The 22,306-nt window shown below is 40.1% G+C and overlaps 1 pseudogene; it reads right to left on the bottom strand.

The window, feature by feature from the left end:
* Positions 1-621: 621 nt before the first annotated feature.
* Positions 622-19,502, bottom strand: LOC136550118 (DExH-box ATP-dependent RNA helicase DExH14-like; annotated as a pseudogene).
* Between the last annotated feature and the right edge of the window lie 2,804 nt (positions 19,503-22,306).

Below are 22,306 nucleotides of genomic sequence, written 5' to 3'. Positions count from 1 at the left end.
ATACAGTATCTAGTATACAGTCAAAATTCGTTTGCGATTTAGTTTTGAGGCTCGGTAAGTTTGCGAGGAAGAAAGAAACTAGCTACTAGAGAATTTCAAAAAAAAAAAAAAGCTACTGGAGAATTTCAGGTGTAGAATAATCAGATTTCTATTTGCATTCCCTGTAACTCATTCTGGCATCTTTCAGAAGTCTAGCGAAAGACGAAAGATGTTGCGCCCCGTGTTATCCCATTAGTCGGAGGTAGCAGCTTGCACCGATCAGCTGTAAATTGCTGTTACCGGCTGCGCTTTCAAATTGAACTCCCATCTTGACACGCAACCAGGCAGTTGGTTGGAAATTCAGCACATTTACAGATTCATGATCTATCAAGTCCACTGTCTGCCTGCCTATTTGTGATCTCAGTTACTTCATCCCATTCCATAATAAGAGTCGTTGTAGCCTTCTACAGTTGTATCAAATTTTTTACCATTTTCATTTTTCAATGTAGATTTCTCTTTTCTTATGTACCACAATAATGAGACAGGAGGGAGTAGGCGATAAGATCTGTCAGCCTATATACCTGTAAGAATCAGTTAGATCCAGGGGACAGGGAACAGTTGCTGCATTCTTAATCTGGACACTCAACGACCGAATGTTCTATTACTTCCCATATTATATATTGTGAATGGCTACACGGTGCCACCAAGGTGTTCTTGGTTTGATAAATGGGTGAAATGCTCATCCTTACTTTTTGTTTGGTAAGGGGGACGAAATGAGTTGATCTACAACCATCACATCGCTATTAAATGCTATATAAGCATGAGCACAAGGGATGTAGTCATTCCAACAAAATTCATGGAATGAGCTCATGATGACAGATCAATCTAGGATGGGCTGGTTGCTCAACCCATACAAAATGTTACAGCCCAAACAGCTCTGAACTCTGAACAAAGCACTCAACCCTTGGTGAGATGCTCAAGAGAATACTCCAAGTCAAAACCTAGGTAGCAATCCGACACCAAAATCAGCTTTGTCTCCTGAAATAAAATTACATCGTCAGAACATAAAAGAGCGATGCACACATCTGAGGGAAACAAGAATCATAAAAGACATGTTAGCTCACACAGTTTCATTCTTGAAACAAGCCATCTCAAGCATACATATTTATGATATTTACTGTTAATGCAGCAGACTAACAGGATTCAACGGTATCCCAACAAGTAAAAAGTCAGCTGTGTAGTAATATAATAAACTGTGTAGTAATAGATGTCTCAGGCGCAACTGCACAGGCTGTCAAGTCACCCAATAATCACAGAAGATCTTAACACAGCCTATAGCATATAGCCTAACAAAAATCATTTACCTGTACATCGAACATCTGTGGCAATTCCATGCGAGTATTAACCACCCGATCAGCAAAACTAATTCTTTTCAGACCATACAGCTCTGAACTTGTAGCATTCCCCAGGACCAGCCACCAAGCTTCTTGTTTTGCCTACAGAAAACAACCAAAAGGTTAAATGCAACACAACTATTGAAGTTCAACGATACATTAGTTGGGACAGGTCAAACAGCAAACCAGTAAGCTGAAGAAATCAACATTAATAAGGTCATACATAATTGCAAGTTCCAGCAACTGTGGAACATATATCTACTCGAATTTACTAACATATACAGGGAACAGGTGCCACCCAAGTACAGTATAGTCATCCAGTAAGGCTATTATCACTACTAGTGGGAGATTCAACTGATTTCTAGCATTACAAAACATTCTTTGACAAACATTTTTCCTTGAATCTACAGGAGAGTTGGCATTATATTATATAAGCCGCCCCCGCCCCCCCGACTCACTCACACTCAAGTTTTCAGGTTACATTCACGCCTTTGGGATAAAAAAAATCTGCACTACCTAAATAGTTTTATCAATTTGTGCAAATTTCTTTTGCAGTGCATAAGATTATTCCAGAAATGTTGGCCTGTTTGGAAGAGCTCAACTCCTTGATTCTTGCAGGATCTAGAGTATGTAGACAAGAATGAGGACTTGATGGATCACACGAAATCCCCAGTCTATCCCCAACTCCAAGAATGATTGGAGCCAGAGCTCTCCTACACAACCCAATTGCCAACAGATTTAAGGTGACACATTTACCAGTCCAACCAGTTGACCTTTTCAATTTATCTGTCAACCTAGAATGCTGATACACAACACGTATTGTTTCAAGTCAGTTCCCAAATGGTCTTCCTAACTTATCAAGACCTGGGCAAGTCAGTTCCCAAATGGTCTTCCTAACTTATCAAGACCTGGGCAAAAGTTTTCTTCATTTTGAATCCATTATAACAATTTTTTTATGCAATACATTAAACAATGAGCCTACTATGTTACATTTCATCATTGCATCTATTCTCATGGCAAATTATTTAGATACTGACCTTGGGAAATTTATGCAATACCTTAAAATAATGAGCCTACTATGTATCTATTCTCATGAAAATTATTTAGATACTAACCTTGGGAAATCTAGGGGCAAATGCTCTTGATGCTGAACGTCGTGAATTTTTCAATTGCAATCTGATGTTTAAAGTTGGAGGTTTGGATCGCTCCTGTTCATTATGAAGCTTAACTTTCACATCAACACGAGGGAAATGTTGCAGATCCTGCACAATGAAATATAGTAGTCAGGAGAGTAATAAAGCAATGATCATATGCATTCAGAAGTTCGACGGAAAATACTAATAATGAGGTTAATTAACACGTAGAAACGGGAAATACTGGTAATGAATCAGACAGTGAAATTTAAAGGATATCGAAAGTGCCATGTAGAAATGAGGTTAATTATGCTCACAAATTTAAGTGTGAGAACTGAGGAAGTAGCACCTGATACAACTCTGACGCAGAAAATGGTTGAAGTAGCTTATGCAATTCTTCACGGGAAAGATCCAGCAAGGAGGGGACTGTTGAGACTCCTCTACCCTTGAGATGATCTAATATATCATCATTCATGGATGGCAACATCCAGAGGGATTCATAATCCCTCTCAAACCAGAGACCCTAGCAAGGTAAAATAGAAAGGATGAACCAATGCAATCCTCCCCAATACAGGATTTAGACTCGTTTTTATATATTTGAAAAAGAAAAGCTGATCCAATGCAATTCACCTGTATGATCATCTGCAAGAGATGCATGCAAGTCAATGCACTCGAAAGCCATCCACTATTGGCGCATACATCAATCATTGCCTGTATGATACGTATGCTCTGATCAAGAACTGATTTCAAGTCAGTGATATAGTCGCTTATTGGCAATTCTGCTCTGGAGAAATGTGCCTGCAAGACAGAAATAGAAAAAAAAATGATAATTACCACATCATTGTGCATCAAATACTACCAAACTGAAAATACTGCTAAAGAAAGATCATTTCAATCATATGTTCAGCTCCCTGTACCTGAAAGAGTAAGTTGGCTTTAACATGTGGATCATCAAGGTGGTGTTGATCAACTGGATACGGGACATTTCCGCTGAGTATTCGATTCAAATTATCCTGAATCAGCAAAGAGCATAAGTGCAAAAAAGATGAAAACATGACAAGAACAAGTTCAGGGTGAACTAAGGTCAGAGTGCATTTTAGGAATTAGCTGTATGAATTTCAATTCCTCTCCTTAATCAATACAGTGACCTCATCTTCGGAAGGAGAAAAAATGTTTTGACTTCAATTATCTATGAACAGAAGTTGAATATAATAAATAAAAGAGGGAAAAACACCTCATTGTGCCGTACAGGAAGCTCATCAAATTCTGCCGCAGCCGACAGTATGTGCACAAAGACCTAGCAACAGAATCAAAGCTATTCAATATCTGTCATTCCGAATTAACTGATAAACAATTAACCCAGGAATAATTAAGGTCAAAACTTACTTCCAATGATGTGTTGGGGCCAATATTTGACCCAAACATTGAAACAGTGAGGTAGCTGAGGTAATACTGTGAAGCTATTTTCCCCAAAATCAAGTACTTTACAGAGCGGTCATCCACTTTTATGCATCCACTGTCCTCAAGATCTTCAAATGTAGTTTCGACTAACCTGTTTGGGCAAAATGGGAAAGACATAGCATCAATTTGTTGTAAACAGGGTCGAGACCTATGCTTAAATGAACTCCTCATTCCCCACCTTGATAGATAAGAGTTCAATGTGTTTGTTTCAGTATCCTCCAATCCATAATAGGTTGGATTAACAACCTGAGATGTAGCAATAAATCATGGTGAACAATACAAAAACATAGATTTTACGAGATGTTTTCGTCCCAGCTAAATGTCATCATGCCGTCTTAGCAGATAACTTTGACAAGCCACATAATTGAATCAGAAAAACAGTAAGACACTTATACATTGCTTGTTGAATTTTTGCCATTTGTCATAACAGTCTTGATTTTGATCCTTATTATTTAGAAAATGCACCAACCAAACAGACCATGTGAGGATGAAAAAGGATCTTAAGTGTGTTGAAGATTACATATCCAGAACTTTTAGCCGGCTGAGTGCAGGAACATAAAACGAAGTACTGAAAATAATTTTGTAAGATAAATACCAATCTGCGATATAGGTAAGTCCAGGTGAGATAAATAATCGCCTCCTCCTTGTTGCTGATGGTGCCAGAAACAATTTCTGCATTTATGTGGTCATGCAAGTGCTCCCTCAGATTACTTTCCACAGGAAATGGTTCGTAGAGGAACTGAAAATTATATTATTTACTGTTAAACACAAGATAAAAGATGCTTTAGATCGTCCATTAGAAGAGACGGAAAAATCGTGACCTTCTTGTAAAAGCTCTTTTTTGGTTCATGAACAAGAATAACAGCTTTGCCATGTTGGTCATATTGCGGCCGACCTGCACGACCCATCATTTGCAGAATATCTGTGATATCATAATCTACGTATCTTTTTGTTTTCCCATCGTAGTATTCAGTGCCCTACAAGATAGAGATAAAATGAGTTCACAAATAAATCACCAGTGAAGACAGAAAATGCAAGGCATTATGTCACCTTGATTATGACCAGGTGAGCTGGAAGATTGACACCCCACGCCAATGTGCTGGTACATACCAGCACCTGGAAAAACGTCAAGCAAAAAGGTCTAAGTTTTGCTCAAGTATGCAACTAGCATAGCTTACAAGAGAAATACTTAACCAGCTAAGCTGAAATATTAGAAATACGCGTAACAGGAGAAGGCTATCAAAGCAGAACACACCTGAATCTTATTGTTTGAAAAAAGCTCCTCAACCAAGGATCTGTCTCTGTCATTTAAACCTGCATGATGCAGACCAATGCCAAATTGCAGAGTATGCCTCAAATTACTGTCAGAAACTTGTGAAAGAACCATGTCTAGGGAGTTGTCCGCCATGCTCAGGAACTGCCTTGGTTTTTCATCTGATGCTGCAAGCTGCACGTAGAGCACATTAAACAGATAAGATAGCAGCAGTAGTAGTGTTTATAGTTATACCCATCTAGTAGCATAGATCCAAAGTAGAATTACACCTGAATGATATCAAGAGCTGTAAGTCGTGTCTGTCGACGTGATGACACAAAAATGAGAACTGGTTTATTGGGTGAATGAGTGCATATGGCTGCATAAGCTGGTTTGTTCATGCTATTCATTCTTGGACAATAGAATTTCCCAGGATATCCCTGTCAAAACAGAAGAGGAAACATGGCGTTAGGATGCATTTTTTTCTTATGTTGTGATCCAACAAGCATTTTCCTCCAAATGCTGTGGTTAGTGTCTTTCTCTGATGGGGAGTTATATCTTCTAAGCACAGGCGCGGATATAATCTGTGAAACCAAGGGTGTGCATATTTTAGTTCTTATAGTTTGCAAAGGGCTCAATTAATCGGTTTTATAATAGATTCGTATAGATGAGAGGAGAAGAGAGGAGAGATTAGATGAGGATAGATGTTATGCAAGGCTATTGTTACTAACCATGGAGATTTGGAGATGGCAATATAGAGAACATCACGGGCCATATGGGCCTTGATAGACTTAACATGTATAATATAGACGGAAAGGGGATATTTTCCTTAAGGCCCCGTTTGGTAGGGATCCAGATTCTAGGAGAAACGTTTCATATCCAGATTCTCCATAGAAACGTTTCTCTAGTGAAACAGCGAGAATCAGTGAAACCGTTTGGCTACGGATCCAGATTCTCGCTGAAATGAACTAGAATCACCAAGAAACACCTATTTGGGTGATTCTCATTCCTAGTACAAAAATGAGAAACGTTTCTCTGGTGAATCACTTTGCCAGATACCTGTTTGGCACAGATTCTAGTGATTCTTACGAGAAACGGAACCGATTCTCGCAACCAAACAGGGCCTTAGTTTGGCACTGAGCCAACTGGCCAAAAGGAGTACAAGGGCCAAAGCTTTAAAAAGGCATCATGGACTTTTCAAGTCATTAACTGAGTTAGACGTCAGGAGCGGCAGCAATAATTTCCAACACCCACTTTGTTTTACAATGGTATTTTTGAACTCACGACTTTTGTGATAGTATTTACCAACTCAAGCTGTTTTGCAATGGTATTTTCCCAATGCACTCTTTACCTTTTGTGGCACCTTCTATCAGTAGCGGACCCAGGAAGACTTTAGAGCCCGGGCAAATTTTAAGATGATGAGTATTTGCTACAGAAAAATATATTTCAATCCTTCAAATAGCATAACAACTTCGTTGCGTTTCATTGCGTATTCGTCGAGGAGCCCGGGCGGCTGGCCGGGGTTGCCGGGAGGTGAGTCCGCCTATGTCTTCTATCACAGAGAAAGCTAGAAGCTTACTGCCATTTTCATCCATTCACTTTAGATTCGATGACAAAAATCTTCATCGATATCACCATCCCTATATAGCGTCAATCCTAATACCGAAAGGTATCCATCTTGGGCACTACCTATCCTACCAAACTAACTGCTCCTTCATGTCTAGTATCACTGAAGTCACAATTCACAACTCATATGATCAGTTTTGGTTCTACTTAGTTTAAAACCTTTCTAGTCCAAGTTTTGCCTCCACAACTCTATTTTTTATTAACTCCCATCCTACTCTCATCATCTAGCACCACATTGCCAGAAAAGACCACGTATTTCCTTTGTGACCTCATCCGACATAAAAGTAAATTGTTCAGGAGAAATAAATGTAACACTATAAGGTACTGGTGCAGAGTTTTTCCAGCAAAACTAGTTAATGCAACCAATATCTGAGGAAATTAGCTCTACTGGGCAATGGTCAGCAATATGAACCTGAATAGGAATTTGCAGCAAAAACAGAAATCCTGCTTACCTGGATATGCACTTCAAGAGGTACAGGCCTCACACTAGGCTTGAAATTGAATAAACCATCATCTGTAACGCCCAACCAATCAGCTAAATCACTGAAATACATGTGAAAGATGGAAGATGTCAGCTAATAGAGCAAAAGTGCTACAGTGGTAATGTAGGTACACACAGTACCGTGATAACACCTACTATTCTCAAATACATTATGTGAGAATAGTGCTTCCATTCATATGCTAGGGAAATATTTTGCACTTTATTTAAAGAGATTAAGCGCAAGAATCAATATCTATACTGATACAGCACTGATCAGGATTTGCGTGTATCCAACGGCCAGTGATAATCCACCAGCAGTGACCGCTCATGCTAACTGTCATGACTCTGCATGTGGTTCGTGGGCCAAAAAAAATTGATGCTAATGCTATGATGCACACAACATAGCTCTAAAAAATTATCAAGGTGTTGGATATATAGTTAGAAAAAAACTGCATGCAAAAGCATCACTTCAAAGCATACCGAGCATTTGCTAATGCCGTTGATAAACCAACAAACCGAATTGAACGTTCTGTTTGTGATGATATGTATCGCATTCTTGATACAATGACCTGAAAAACAAAAAACCCATTATGCTAAACATTGATAGAGAGATCAAAGTTAAAATAAAAAATAACAAATACAGCAAAAACATATTTAATGATGTATTCAGTGGACAAAATGATATATCATGTCATACTGACACAGTATAAGCAAAGAATATTATTCTTCTATATATAAGTGCCAGAAGGGTTACCTCAAGGATGGGTCCACGGTCAGCTCCCAGAAGATGTATCTCATCCAATATCATGAGCCCAACCTGTCAATAATCATGTAAAATATATCCAACAACTAAAATGAAATTAACCTATGATAATCTACAGAATGAGGGATAAAACTAAATGGCTAATATATGAAGGACAGGTCTAGACCTTCATAACGTAACTTCTGCTATGCCAATTTCGACTAATCCCATCCCATTTTTCAGGGGTAGAAATGATGATGTCAGCTGATAATAGGGCCATCAAATCTGGAGTGAAGTCACCAGTCATCTCAACCTATCATGAATTATGAAAAATGTTACTTCAGTTAAGATGACTGTTTACTTTTAATGTACCAGAGAAATAAAAGCTATGGAGTGCTCTTTACCATCTTCTTCCCAAGCTGAGTTACAAGACGTTTTCTCCAATCATTCATTCTTTCTCGTACTATAGCCTTTAGAGGAGCAATGTAAACTACCTAAAACAGGTATTGAAAAGGCATTAAATTGCCAGCATGCCAAAAAAAAAAAAGGTTTCAGATTTTTTGGAACTTAATAAACAAACCTTCATGTCTGGTTGTGTATTGAAAAGATGGAGCATTGCAAGTTCTGCCGAAATTGTTTTGCCACTTCCAGTTGGAGCTCCCAAGAGTACATTGTTATCAGTGTGATAAAGAACATGAAAAGCCTGAAAGAAGAAATTACGTAGAAATTTAATAGTTTGCATACAAAGAGCAAACAATTCAGCAATGGTACTAGATGTGTTTGGATATTATACAACACAAGAGATGCATACAATAAGCATCCTGTAAACTTCAAAAAAATGGATGCATATGTTGAGCATCTGGTAACTTTTACTTGATTCTCTAATTTATGTTCAATCAAGAATACATGTTTTCCCACAAACAACTGACTACTATAACTATAAAAAAAACTGATAATCCCTGGAGCAGTTGCACAACAAAAAACAATTTGGTTGGAATAGTTTTAAAAGCTTAATTACAATCCCTATCATGCAGATAATGGCATTGGCACTAGAATGAAAGATAGCTGGGTTCCAAAGGCACCTGAGTTTGTATCGGATTGAAATGGGAAAATCTGTACAGATCCTCGTACGTTTTGTTGCCAAGAGCACTCAGTGGAAGAGGCTTCAAGTCCAAAAGTTCAGTGTGTGTTATTTGCGTCTGCATGGGCAACAGGTGCAGCATTCAGTATATAATAATGAAAATAAGCATTATGGAGCATCAGTAAGCAATTGTTCAATTCACCTGTGGCAATGTCAGATTATGAAAAGAAACGGTGAAGAGTGTTTCAGCATGTAACCATGAGTCTGAGATGGCACGTATATAGTACTGTGGCGGATGAGGTTCAAATATTGGTACGTTAAAAGATATCTTTGTAGGTGTTCCTCTTGCCATCTTCTTAGTTAATGTGAATAGCTCTGAATGATAAATGGTATCATTTTCAGAATCCTGGAAAATAAAATGTTATTGTTACTGACCAATGCATGCCTGCAATAGGAATCGAGTACAAAAAGTTTAAATTTGAAATCTTTAAAGAGAAGGTGTAAATTTATATGACCATTTGCATGCACATTGCACTTTATGTAAGAGGTTCCTGAAGATGACATTTCTATGCATTTGCTACCAATCTTTCAAGGTGGTATAAGTGTGTCTCCTCAAAAAGTTAGAAGCAAAGCAAATATAATTGCAGTGTACAGACCCTCAAAAAAAAAAAGATAAGAAGAGGAAACAGTCTCTTGACAAAAAAAAAAGTCATGGCAACAAGAAAATAAATATGGTGAAAGACAGATGAAATAAATTTTCCCCGATCTTTCTGACATAACAACAATACATGTACACTCACACACCTCAACAATGATCCACCACCGTTCTGACATGCCATGATAACGATCTTTCCACACAAATTCAGGAGTTATATGCAGGTCCACCTACAGCAATATAATAAGTGGTTGCGTAAGAGTATATCGTGGAAAATCCTAAATTGGCACACAATACTTAACTGGAACAAAGCTCTTACTTTAAGAACTGTCCTAGTGATTGGGCTCACGGTTGCAGATAGGTTGACATATGGGAAGTATCCAACGTATTGCTTAACCAACTTCAGCAAGAGGATGTTAATCTCATTAGTAACAAGTAGAAAAAAATACTGAACAACCATTATAAAAACACCTGTTAAGCCAAGGCATACCTTTCCCTGATGAGAAAACCGGATCAGAGCTCCAATTTCACTTTCCTCCATCTCATAAAGATGATCCAGATCAACATTTCTTTCCTCGAGTTTCCACAATATCTAATTCAAAGAGGAACGATTACATTTCGAAAACAATGGAAACACAAGTAGTGATAATTGGTAGCAAACCTGAGGAGAAAGATCCTTATCAAACTGCCTAAGTGGATGAAGATGGGGCCATATCTTGCGGTCCACGGCCTTGCAATATTGTAATAATAAGGATGACATCTCAGACCATCCCCGATGCAGACAAATCTCAAATAGTGCTCTCATAATACGTGCCAAACTTTGACTAATGTATTGAGCATCAGAATGTAAAGAGGAGCTATCGATTGGAGCACGGGAAATATAAACCTGAAAATTGATCAAATACCCAAATTAAAATCTTCTTAGTTAAAATTTAATGGGGAGTTTCAGTCCTCAGGAGTAACCTGTATGAGAATTGAAATTTTCCCATGTTTGTCAGTCGTCCCACCCTTAATTTCCAAAGGACATGCTTTCCTGGCAAGGGCTTCTAATTCATCCTGTTCTTCTTCTCTTACTACGATATTCTCAAATTCAGAGGAATGTGCCACCATAGTAATCAACTGAGGTTGTACCCAGGCAGGTCAGTAAAATGTCGCAAGCATCACAAGCTCTGAACAAACATATGAAAGGGGGTAAACCAAAGACATACCTCACTTTCACTCATGTGACGTCGAAGCATCTCATTGTAAGTCTCGACACTGGAGTACTGAAGGTAAAAGTGGCTTGCAATTCGACCAAGTTCGGTGCAGTAGAAGTTACCACTCTTTTCATCAAAGCGCATCATCTTAGCTTTGTCCAGTGCACGTGCAGCATCAATAATAAATGTTCTTTGCTTCGCACCCATAGAAGGATCTCCCATGACCTTAATAAAAATACGAGATAGAGATTAGAACTCAAAACAAAATCTCATTTGTGACATGATAAAACAACATTTATTAGCAAAATACAGAAGGCCTGTGATACTTCCATATATACTGTTTGCCACTTTTTTTAGTGAATGTCAAAAATCTCATACTAAAAGATGCATCCTTCTTAGATAAGTTAACGTCCCATAGGTGTGAATGGTGGGAGGAAAAATTACCTCTTCCCAAGTTATCCCATACACCAGAGGATTAGTCTTCATCCTTATAAATAAGTATGTATAACCAAGCCAGGTACAAGCCTCCCTGACATTTGTTACAGTGCCCAAGGCAACCTCAGCATTTAAATTATCTTTCAGAGATCCAAGGAACTGCAAGATTATATATAACAACAATACAACATATTAAATTGTGGATCAAAAGAATATATAAGAGCTTTTTTTTCAAGACCTGAGTCATAAGAAGGGCTACAATAGTAAAATAACATAAAACTATTAGGTCATATGAAACTTGCTCCATCATACAACAACCTAATGTTAGGATCACCCCTGGATTATGATCTTAATTTACCCCATAGCCGAACAAGTTCCATTATTATGTTAGCATAGCGTCCTGGTATGCTAACCTGGCTCTCTATTGGAAGCTGACTTGTCAATAACCTCAAGTAATAAGCCAATTTGTCATGTGTTGTGATAATAATTCCTTCGCCACTTTTATCAAACTGTGGCCTTCCAGCACGTCCAAAGATCTAGCACAAAAAAGAAAACGAATGCATGAACATCATAAACATAAGACTGTTTGGCTGAAGAAATGAACATAATAGCACAGAAATTTTACTTAAAAAAATAATAGCACATAATTATGAAAGGTTCAGATAGGCACCTGCATCACATCAAGCATCCCCAGATCTCGCCACCCACCAGCTTTAGGATCATATAGCTGTGTGCCCTGTTGTTGGGAAATGGGAATATATTATTTATTCAGCAATGTGCAGTGCATAAAAGAGGTACAGACAATTGGAAACATGCATGTTTTGGAATCGGTGGAACAACCAATGATGTATCCAACAAACATAAGGGTTGCGATGCTCATCCATCTTATCAAACCAGTAAGATAAACTAAAGTAATTCACACAAAACTTGAGGCTTTCAGTATGCCCATCCAGATGAGATTATTACATGCCAATGTTGATCCCAAACTATCTTCAAAACAAGTGGTAACTAGATTGAACTAAACAACACTGAATACCAAGATGTGTCTGTATTAAGGCCAAACTACAAAAGGAGTAGTTGCTAGATTGAACTAAACAGCATAGAATCCTGATACATGGACATATATTAATTTCATCCTAAAAATATTAAGTCAAGTGATAAGTTACGATAAACTGCAAGTGTTTATTTCTTTCAATTATCCAGTATTGTCTAGATGCACCATCAATTATACACTTATGTTTAGAATTTTTTTAAAATAGAGCAAAAAAGAAAGCATAGACATATACTAACCTTTATAACAACTGTATGAGCTGGTAAGTTTACTCCCCAAGCCAAAGTTGCTGTACAAACTAAGGACCTAAATTGAAAGAAGTTAGCACAAGACTAGAGAATACTCGAGCATGCAGAGATACTTACTTTCAAAAGCCCGTCACCAAACAAGCGCTCCATCAAACTTCTGTCAGAACGCATCATTCCAGCATTGTGTATACCAAATCCAGATTCAAAAAATTCAACAACTTCACGACTTTTTGCTTTACTAACATCTTTCTGCACCCATTAAGAATAAGTAAATCACTACATCAAAGGTAAAAATGAAACCATTGGGTAACCTTATACCTTGATTAATGGAAATTGAGGATGATCTGCACTTGAAAATAATTCCAATTCACCTGATTTTGCTGCTAGGTCAATCTGAGCAGCATGAAAATAATAATAATGAGAAACTAGAGATTATCTAATTAGTTAAGACATATATCCACATCATGAAAAATATACCCATGAAAGGACCTCAAATCCTGAACGATGTCTTATGAAACAAAATCCATCAGCTTAATCTAAGATCATATTGCCATTTCACCTTGTATGTCCTATTACTGGGGAGTTGTCCTTTCAAAATACAAGTTAGCTGTGGCATGCTATTTAAAAGAGGCATATGAGGTCCATTATACCTAGTGCCTCCTTGGTTTCTGCACATGACGGTTGTGGATTGTGAAATGGAGGTACATTAACATGGGATAATATATCTCCCTCCACTTGTGTCTGTTTGCCCATAATAACAACCATACTCTTGATTTCCTCAATGGACAAACATTTTGAAATGTTTTCCTCCAAGGCCATTAACAAATATAGCAAAGCGAAGGGAGTAGCTCAGCCGATCAGATATTTCTAACCAAGAGTACCAACACACTTTCTAGATATAATTTTTAAATAAAAAAGAAAATAAGAAAATTCAAGGCATTTATTACTCAGGTCTGTATGTGTTGTGTGCGGTGTTGTACATTTGGGTTTTTCTTTATCAAATGGCATGTAGGCATGTAGCTCTCCTGCGTGTTCGGAAAAAAAAAAGATACAAGGGGGTTCTTGGATATATACAGGTATCAGGTATGGGGCATAAGAATCCTTAAAAAACTCGACCTGCAGGGGAAAGACCACCCCCGTGGCACGCAGGATGAGAAACACCCCGAAGGCCGGCTACCCTGGACGTGCCACCGAGCGCCTAAAACACATGCCTGCAGCCATGTGCATCTCGCTGAAAGTGGCTCAAGTGGTTAAACTTACAAAGGCTCCTGTGACCAACTAGGCTACAGCCCTGTTCACATGGCATAAGAATCCTGATAAACAGTAAGACTCACGAGACATGACATAAACAGTGAACAATAGGAAACCAATATTGTAATTCTACTACTATCGAGCAATTACGCAATGCTTCTCACATGGAAGGTATAAGACTTACCAGGGTTCTAGCAGTTTTCCCGGTATCCTTGCGGGTATGAACAAAAACCAATGCTTGGTGACCTTGCTTAATGGACTCAACAACCTGTCAATTTGATGTAAGAGTCATATGAAGGTACAGATGCAGAAAACAAGAGAACCATACTATTCAAAGAGAAATGACCTTCTCATAACACAAAGTATTGAATAGTTCACTTCTCTTTGTGTAATCCCTTTCACTGATCCCAATGTACTGCTGAGCAAGAGGAACTGGACGATAGCTTGAGTCGAAAAAGAAAAGGCCAGTGTCTGGATTAACCCGCAAAAATTGTGCAACCTGAAAGATGTGAAGTTCCATGATATTATTTAATCAAAGTTGAATGTTGAGATAATCGTATATACATGATAGTTAAGGTAAGTAGGTAACAGACCTCTAAGTAGGTAGGCAGGGTAGCAGATAGGCCAACAATGCGAATCATTGATTGCATAGACTCAACCTGTTGCATTCAATCAATTCATAAATATGGACCATAGGTAACAAAAGCAACATGTAAAGGTAAACACGTCTTTACTTCTTCATTTTTTATATAAATTATTCTGCCATGATTCTTGAGATCATTAATGCACAGGAAACTACATATATAAGTAAGATGTAAAACAAGGATAAACATAGTGTTATCAGTGCCTACAGACATATAATTTGAAGCATACCCACCTATATTTCATCTCATCTTTACAAATTATTAAACTGTGAATTCTGCCAACACCAAGGCAGAGAGAAGTTGTTCCCTTTTTGTGTAAGAACTTACCTGGCGGAGAGTCCGAGCTACTAGCGCCTCAATTACTGAACCTCTATCGTCATTTAAAAGGTGTACTTCATCAATGATTATCAGCTTAACCAGCATTGAAAGTGACATGTCACTGCTTTTGCGTGTAATAACATCCCACTTCTCAGGAGTAGTCACTATCATCTGCTTGATGCACGAAATAAGCACAACTCAGAGTCACCAAGTTAAAGAATAAGATCACAGAAAAGAATAAAACGAGGTAGAGCATACCTGAGTTTCTTCAATCTCATTTCTGGTCAACTGCATATCTCCTGTAAGTTCTCTAACAACCAGGTTCAATGGAGATAATCGGCGACTGAATGTTGCTGTTACCTCTGCAGCCAAGGCCTAAATAACATTTTGTGTGTGTGTGTAAAATGCAATGGTTCCCAAAACATCCAAACATTACAGATGCAAAAAGGTAATGTAAGGGAGAAGAATACCTTCATTGGAGCAACATAGACTATCTTAAACTCATTTTTATGTAAAATGCCATCCCTGAAGTGCTGTTTAACCTGTAAAAGAAATGTGTTGATCCACTATCCAAGATTCTATCCTGATGATTTTATCAATAATAAACAAAAATCTCAAGAAAAAAAATATAAACTTGTAAAAAATTGTAACTTTTAGGCTTTGGTAGAGCTTGTTCATGGTGTTGGTATACCTCATGAAGAACTGCAATCATTGCAATATTTGTTTTCCCAGCACCTGTTGGGGCACAAACCTGAAAATTTATCCAAGTTAGCTATGATAGCAGAAGACAGTAGTTAAAAAGAGGGGGTGAGTGAGGAAATATTGCATAGATATGGATCCAGTTACACACTAAAATATTCTCATTGGTGTAGTATGTAGCTTGGAAAATACGACTCTGCACACGATTGAGTGACTTGTATCCCTGAAAGGCAGCTTGGGCGAACTCATCTAATTCTCTTATTTCAATCTGGAAAAAACAAAGAGAACTCCACAGTTATCAACAAAAAAAAAATCCAAGTAACGAACTAATGATGAACAGGCACAGCTGAGTCAGTCCGATGTCACAAACCTGTTAATGCTAAAGTAAATAGAACTGGTACAGATGCAGTCATTTTACCAACTATATCAAGAAAGAGAAAGATTGGAAAGTTGGAAAGAGGGTAGTTATAATATTATATGTATGCAAATGCGATGTTTTTATATCCACAGATAAAATCAATATAGTGAAACAGAAAAATGTTATGCAAATTGATCATTGGTACTAGGTTTCACCATTCCACGTTCTAAGGTCACTGAGTATATTAAAGAGATCTCAAATTAGAAAAAAGAGGTCCATTGAAGTAAGGAAAATCATCTTAAAATTAATATAATGCAGGACTTATCATGTCCCACTCCCATTGAATCAATTTTAGAGATATAAGCTACATATACAGAGGAGATAAGGGATGAGACCATATGCCTACCAGCTTCTCATTGGGTTTCAGTGATGCTGTTGGAGTTGGTGGAATCTTCACTTCTTCATACCCCTTCATGTGTTTCCTTGTGGTTCCTTGAGGAAGGGAAGTTACTGTAAAACTATCCGACCCTTCTCCAGTACCAATCACGTCATCAAATGGTTTCTTTCGTTCACTTGCCAAAAGAAGGGATGAAAAATCATCAACACCAATATCGCTATTGCCACTGTCTGCACCACGCTTGCTGCGTTTTTCCTCTTTCCTCCTAATCTTATCAAGCTGGCGTTCAGACTCTGTTTGTACAGTTACCTGCAGGCATATAAGATGAGACTTCATTTCATAATCTAGCTAGGTATCCACAATGCATGAAGAGATAGCCAACACTACGAAGTTGCCATACCTGTGTGCCATAAGTTGGCATCTTTGGTTGATTACCTGAGGTCATTTTCTCAGATTTCAGTATCGACAATCCATGTTGAATTGCATCTACTAGCTCTTTCCTGTGCTGCAGAGCATGACATAATCAGATTATATACAATTATTGTTTTTTTCTTGAACAATTATTCCATTAGTGTCATGTACAGAAAGCACATAAATAAATTCTTAAATAACGCAGCAATGAGGCGGACTTCATTACCATGTCATTGCACAAAGAAATAACAGTGCTGTTCTATTAATCGGTCATGTGTTTCAACTTTCTGGAAGAAGGATGTCATAATTGAACTATCTCATAGTGAGCTCCAGTTTGAGCCTCACCCTCAAATATAATTCCAGGTTAACTGTAGTTCTTTGGATCCTTATCATGGTAAAAGCAGAAGCATGCAAACTAATGAAGAACCAAAGCAACAAAGGATCAGAGTTAAAGTCTGAATCCTCTAACAAAAAAAGAATTATCAGAGAAAATCTGGAAAAAAAAATAACCCCCTGCCGTGGAGTCAGCATGTAGTTGACAGCTTTCTATCTTTAATACAATGACATACAGTTCTAAGCATGTTCAATGAAAAAAGGAGAGAGGAAATTAGCAGCATTTATGAAACAGATAAGCTTTTCTTCTAATTGGTACAAGAAGCTGTACTGATTCTGGTGCTCTCCTATAAATTTCTGATTTCTTCCCCGGCCTATCTGATACTCGAATCCTGGCCATACTGTAACATTTGAACAAGCGGATGGCTTATAGGATTTTCTGTAAGTTATCGTGTCATGTCTACCAATAATTGAGTCTCCTAGGCCTTGTTTGTGTGCCAGAAACAAGTTACAAACATGCAGGACTATGAGGAGCAACACAACTGTACAGTGAAGAGTATGAAAGAAATATATGCAGAATAAACTTTAAAGAGAAGACAACAAGGCCCCTTACCAAAAGAAGATCCTGAACTATTTCAAAAGCAGTGTCGCCAACCAGGTCCAACAGTTCACCAGCTATCTGCAACATGGGATCATAAGACGATTGCATCAACAAAAATTAAAACAAAGGCAATTTTCAGTAGAATGTTAAAAACCTCATCGCCTGCTTTATTTGATAGGAGCACTCTGCACAAGGTCATTGCAAGTTCATCTCCTGAGAGCATCGAGCCACCACTTTTAGTTATCAAAGCACACTGATCTTTCAGCCCCCTCAAACTCACAGAATCCCTAACAGCAGTTGAATGACTAGTTGTGGATGTGCTCCAAGCATCATACTGCCCTTTTTCAAATGGACCACTGCCCAATTCAGTACTTTCTAAGGGTACGTCAAGAGAAACATCAACAATGAAACGGGCAGGTGGCTTGAAATCGAAGTCTGCTCCAAATTCAATTCTATCATTTTCATTTACATCATCCGCTATTCTGTGTACAGATTCATGGGCACTTGCTCGTTGAAGGGAACCGAGCTTCTGAGCTAACTGAGCTAGCTTTTTCAAAACTGAGTCTTGTACAGTGTAGCCCACAAGGCTCTCCAACTCATTCCTGATGAGATATAAACCATGTAAGTAGTGCAAATCCAGCAAAAAGAACTTAAACTTACAGCATCCACAGTATACAGAAAATCAGGCAGAAAGATAGTATTCTGAAAAAAATGATGTAACACAGCTCAAAGGATTAGCAAACAATTGATGCAATCGGCCTATTGCCCAGGAGATTATAGCCATCTGCCATCTAGACCTCGTAATTTACTACTAGCAGTGTGTGAGTGAGCTTTTCATTTTAAAATTCCAATGCTTTAAGAGCTTCCAAGTTCCAATGCATAGAATTGAACCTCGTTTAATAGCACAAAAGCCAAACGAATTACCAAGTTTATGAGCCCCTAAAAAAAAGAGACGTGGCATATTTGTTTGCTACCTTTTCGAAAGGGCTCTTTCGGCAGCAACATATTCCGTGTCATTGCCACCAAATAGGGCATACACAATTTGAGCAATTTCATAGAGTTCTTCAGACACTGCCTCTCCGCTCAACAACTCCACAATGGCCCCGATAAATTGCTTATACGCCTGGCGCACTTCGCTGGAAGCTGCAACACAAGTTGCAATTTCGATCAATGAAACAAAAATCAGAATCACAGGCAAGCACGCAGACACCCAGAAGGAAAGGGTGGGGAAGGCCAAAACATCACAGCTCTAGGCTCTAGTGAGGGAGCTCGAGGGGTTTGGAAACCTTACCATCGTCCCAGCCAGGCACGATTTTCCGCGCAAGCTTCCACTCGTCATGCGGCCTGCGGGAATAATGAACAGTATGAAATCGTCAGGTTTTCCGATTGGGTTGGGGGACGGTGAGGCACCAGCGCATTGGCGGAGGGGGAGGGAGTGGAACCTGGGGAGGGTGAGGGCCTGGAGGGCGCTCTTGCGGAGGAGGTAGGCCTGATCGGCGTCGTAGTGGCCACGGAGCGCGCTCGTCAGGCGCGGAAGCGGCGCGAGCATCCCGGAGTCGGATCGCGGCGCGCCGGCGGCGGGAGTTTTGGTAAATGAAGTTGGGGAAGGGAGGACTGGTGATGAAGTTGGGGAGGCGATGGCGACGCGGCTTCGGGCGTGCGCGGATGGCCTGGGCCCCGGCGTTTTGTTTGGAATCGCACAACGGCGAGGCCGGACTTGCGCCGCCGATTCCGTGCGGCGCACGACGGTGGTGGGCTGGTGGGTGGGTGGGTGGGTGTTTGGTGTCTGCCCGCCGGACTCTAGCCATGCTGATGCAATGGATAGGACGAGAGATGAGATTTTTTTATGTTTAAGTCCTCTATTTGTTGATCTTTTTTTTTTTTTTGCGTAAGCCCCCTCACCTCATCTATTAGATTAGTATCTAGTGGTCCTAATCGGTAGTTTTCAAGTTTACACAGGTTAGTTGGTTTGCACCTGATATGTTGCCATACTTTTTACCGTTTTGCTATATCGGGACCCGATCACATCCTGTATTCCTCTGCCCGTCCAATTGGGGTGGTCATTTGTCACGATTTTACGTGCACTTACGTCCATCCAAAACAATCCATACACGTGTTTAGACCAATATACCTGATATTGGATTGGGTTTAATCCAACATCTATTGTCCCGTTTACTTGAACTACTTCATCAGAACGAACAGTGTTTTTCTCTCACAACAAATCAGCATAAACAACAACATAAGCTAAATTTTAATCTAGACTTTATTATTGAATTTAAACTGAGCTAAATGAGGACATCCACCTTCTATATATATCCAACGTCGTTGGATTCTACTTAACAAAACTCTAAATGTAAACATCCATCATCTATACATCCAATGTCGTTAGATTCTGCTAAACAAAACATCAGGAATTCATGACAATCCAATTGGATATTCGATTTCTATCGTGGATTGAGACATTGCCTCCAAACCTCCGTCTCTTACTGCATAAGATTGATGACAAGTCCTGGCTCTACGACCAAGCCGGTTCTAGGCTACAGAACATCTTCGTGATGAACAACCTCCATTACGTGGTGTAGAGAAGGGACACTTGGTCTGAACTTGTTGATCCAGAAGGAGAGCAAGGCATGACATCGAGGACTTGGTAGAGAAGACGCATGCGGCGCCTGAAAGGAAGCTGAAGATGGGTGTGGCACCACCCTTGAAGAAGATGACATAGGGGCGGCCAGAGTGTGATTGCGTGAGAGTGAGCACGTGCACAACAAGTTGACAACATAAACCATTCCCCATTTCGTCACCTTGCGCCCACCACAGGCGGCCACAACTACAAAAACTACTGAAGTGTTGTGCACCCAACCCCTATGCCCTACCTTGTTGCACCGTCATCATGGACCAGCCTTGATTTGTTGGATTGTGTTGGGTGAATTTGTATATCTAAGATGTGTTGGATTGGACTGGATTGAATGCTGGAGGCAAATCATTAGAATTCGATTGGATGGGAGCTTATTTTGGTTGGACGCTAGTTGGATTGCTTTGATTGAATTTAATTTCCATCCAGTACTAGGTCTATACATGTCCATGCCTATGCATAGCAATGGGATAGGGCATGGCAGATCGCATACATTGACTTAGAGTGTGCGCGAATAAGTAATCGGACGGTCACGCCATTGGGACAAGGTAAGCTCAGAAGAGGAAGAGGGGAAAGTAGCTTCCATATTGGTGGTTCAGGGCAAGCACCGAGATCGGCTGTGAGTGAACGAGGTCGTGGCGTGTAGCAAGGCGCATAGGCAGTAATGCGGCTCAATCGTGACATGTCAAGCATCGTGGCTGCATGGCAGCGTCTGAGAGCAAGTATAATAAGAGGATTGTAAGCTGGCTAAATGATGAGGTAGAGAAGAGAGAAGAGGAGAGAGAGGATAAGCGGGCTATAAGCTTATAGCCGGCTTAGGCATAAGAAACAAGAAACTATGTGAGATAGACAAGTGGGCCATATATTGATAGTGAAAAACTAACTACTATATGGATGGGCTGAGAGAAGGCTACAAAGAGCCTTACAGCTGGCTTGTTGGCTGTATTATTAGCCTTGCTATGAGGAAGTTCGTTGGGGTACTGTGTTGCTTGTGTGTTGCGTGGGTGACGAGGCGGGCTATGTGGCTATGCCCACATTTAGCCCTACAGTTTGGCCAAGGTCGCCGACCAAAGAGTCGAGCTGGCGATGGATGGCGTGCCGCTATCATGGGCACGATCAGCGTGGCAATGGTGGTAGCGGGATGGCCTGTGGCAACAGGTGACGCTGGGACTGGATGGCACAATGAGCATGGCAGAGCTCGCTAGGCTAGTGGCTTTACCTAGGGAAAGCGCAACAACACCGAAGCGACAACGAGTGGGGCATGCGAGGTGACGATGACGAGTGCAAATGCCTAGATAGGGTGTGGTTGGTTGGCAGAGTCATCGCTCGGGCACAGGAGGCCTACAACGCGTAGCAGTGGCAGCCGAAGACGGCGACACCACATGGTGGCCAGTGGCCACGCGACACGCACAATGCAGGAGCACATGCATGACACGCTATGACGTCCATGCTCAGCAGTGCATCAGGGCTCCTTAGCACCTGTGAATACTCACAAAACCATTAAACAATGTCATTGTCACTCTTAAGCAAAGTTTTTATTTTTTTTAAATGGAAATGCTAATAAGAAAGCGTGCACGCTATGAGGACGCCGCCCGCACACCCATGACCCACACACGCACACCCGTGACTCATCTTCAACCTTTCCCCCTCCCTGTCCCCCTCTCTCTCATCGGTGGCCTCCTCCCCGTGCTGTGCAGCCTCCTCGCGTCCGCCCAACCACCTTCCTGCGCCCCATCGCCTCCCCTGCGTGCGGCCATGGTGGATCTAGCAGCGGTGGTGGATCCATCGGATCCGGTGGTGGTGCTGGCGGATCCACCGCCAGGTAGGCCCCTCGTCGTCCTCCTCCTCCTCCTTCTATTGGATCTGGCTTTTAGGGTTCCGATGAGCTCTCTCTCCCTTCTTCTCTAACTCTGGCGGGGTATAGAATG

This window comes from Miscanthus floridulus, chromosome 1 (assembly GCF_019320115.1).
Source record: "Miscanthus floridulus cultivar M001 chromosome 1, ASM1932011v1, whole genome shotgun sequence".
Classification (NCBI taxonomy): Eukaryota; Viridiplantae; Streptophyta; class Magnoliopsida; order Poales; family Poaceae; genus Miscanthus; species Miscanthus floridulus.
The sequence above is the reverse complement of the archived record's forward strand: the minus strand, read 5'-3'. Positions and strand labels throughout refer to the sequence as shown.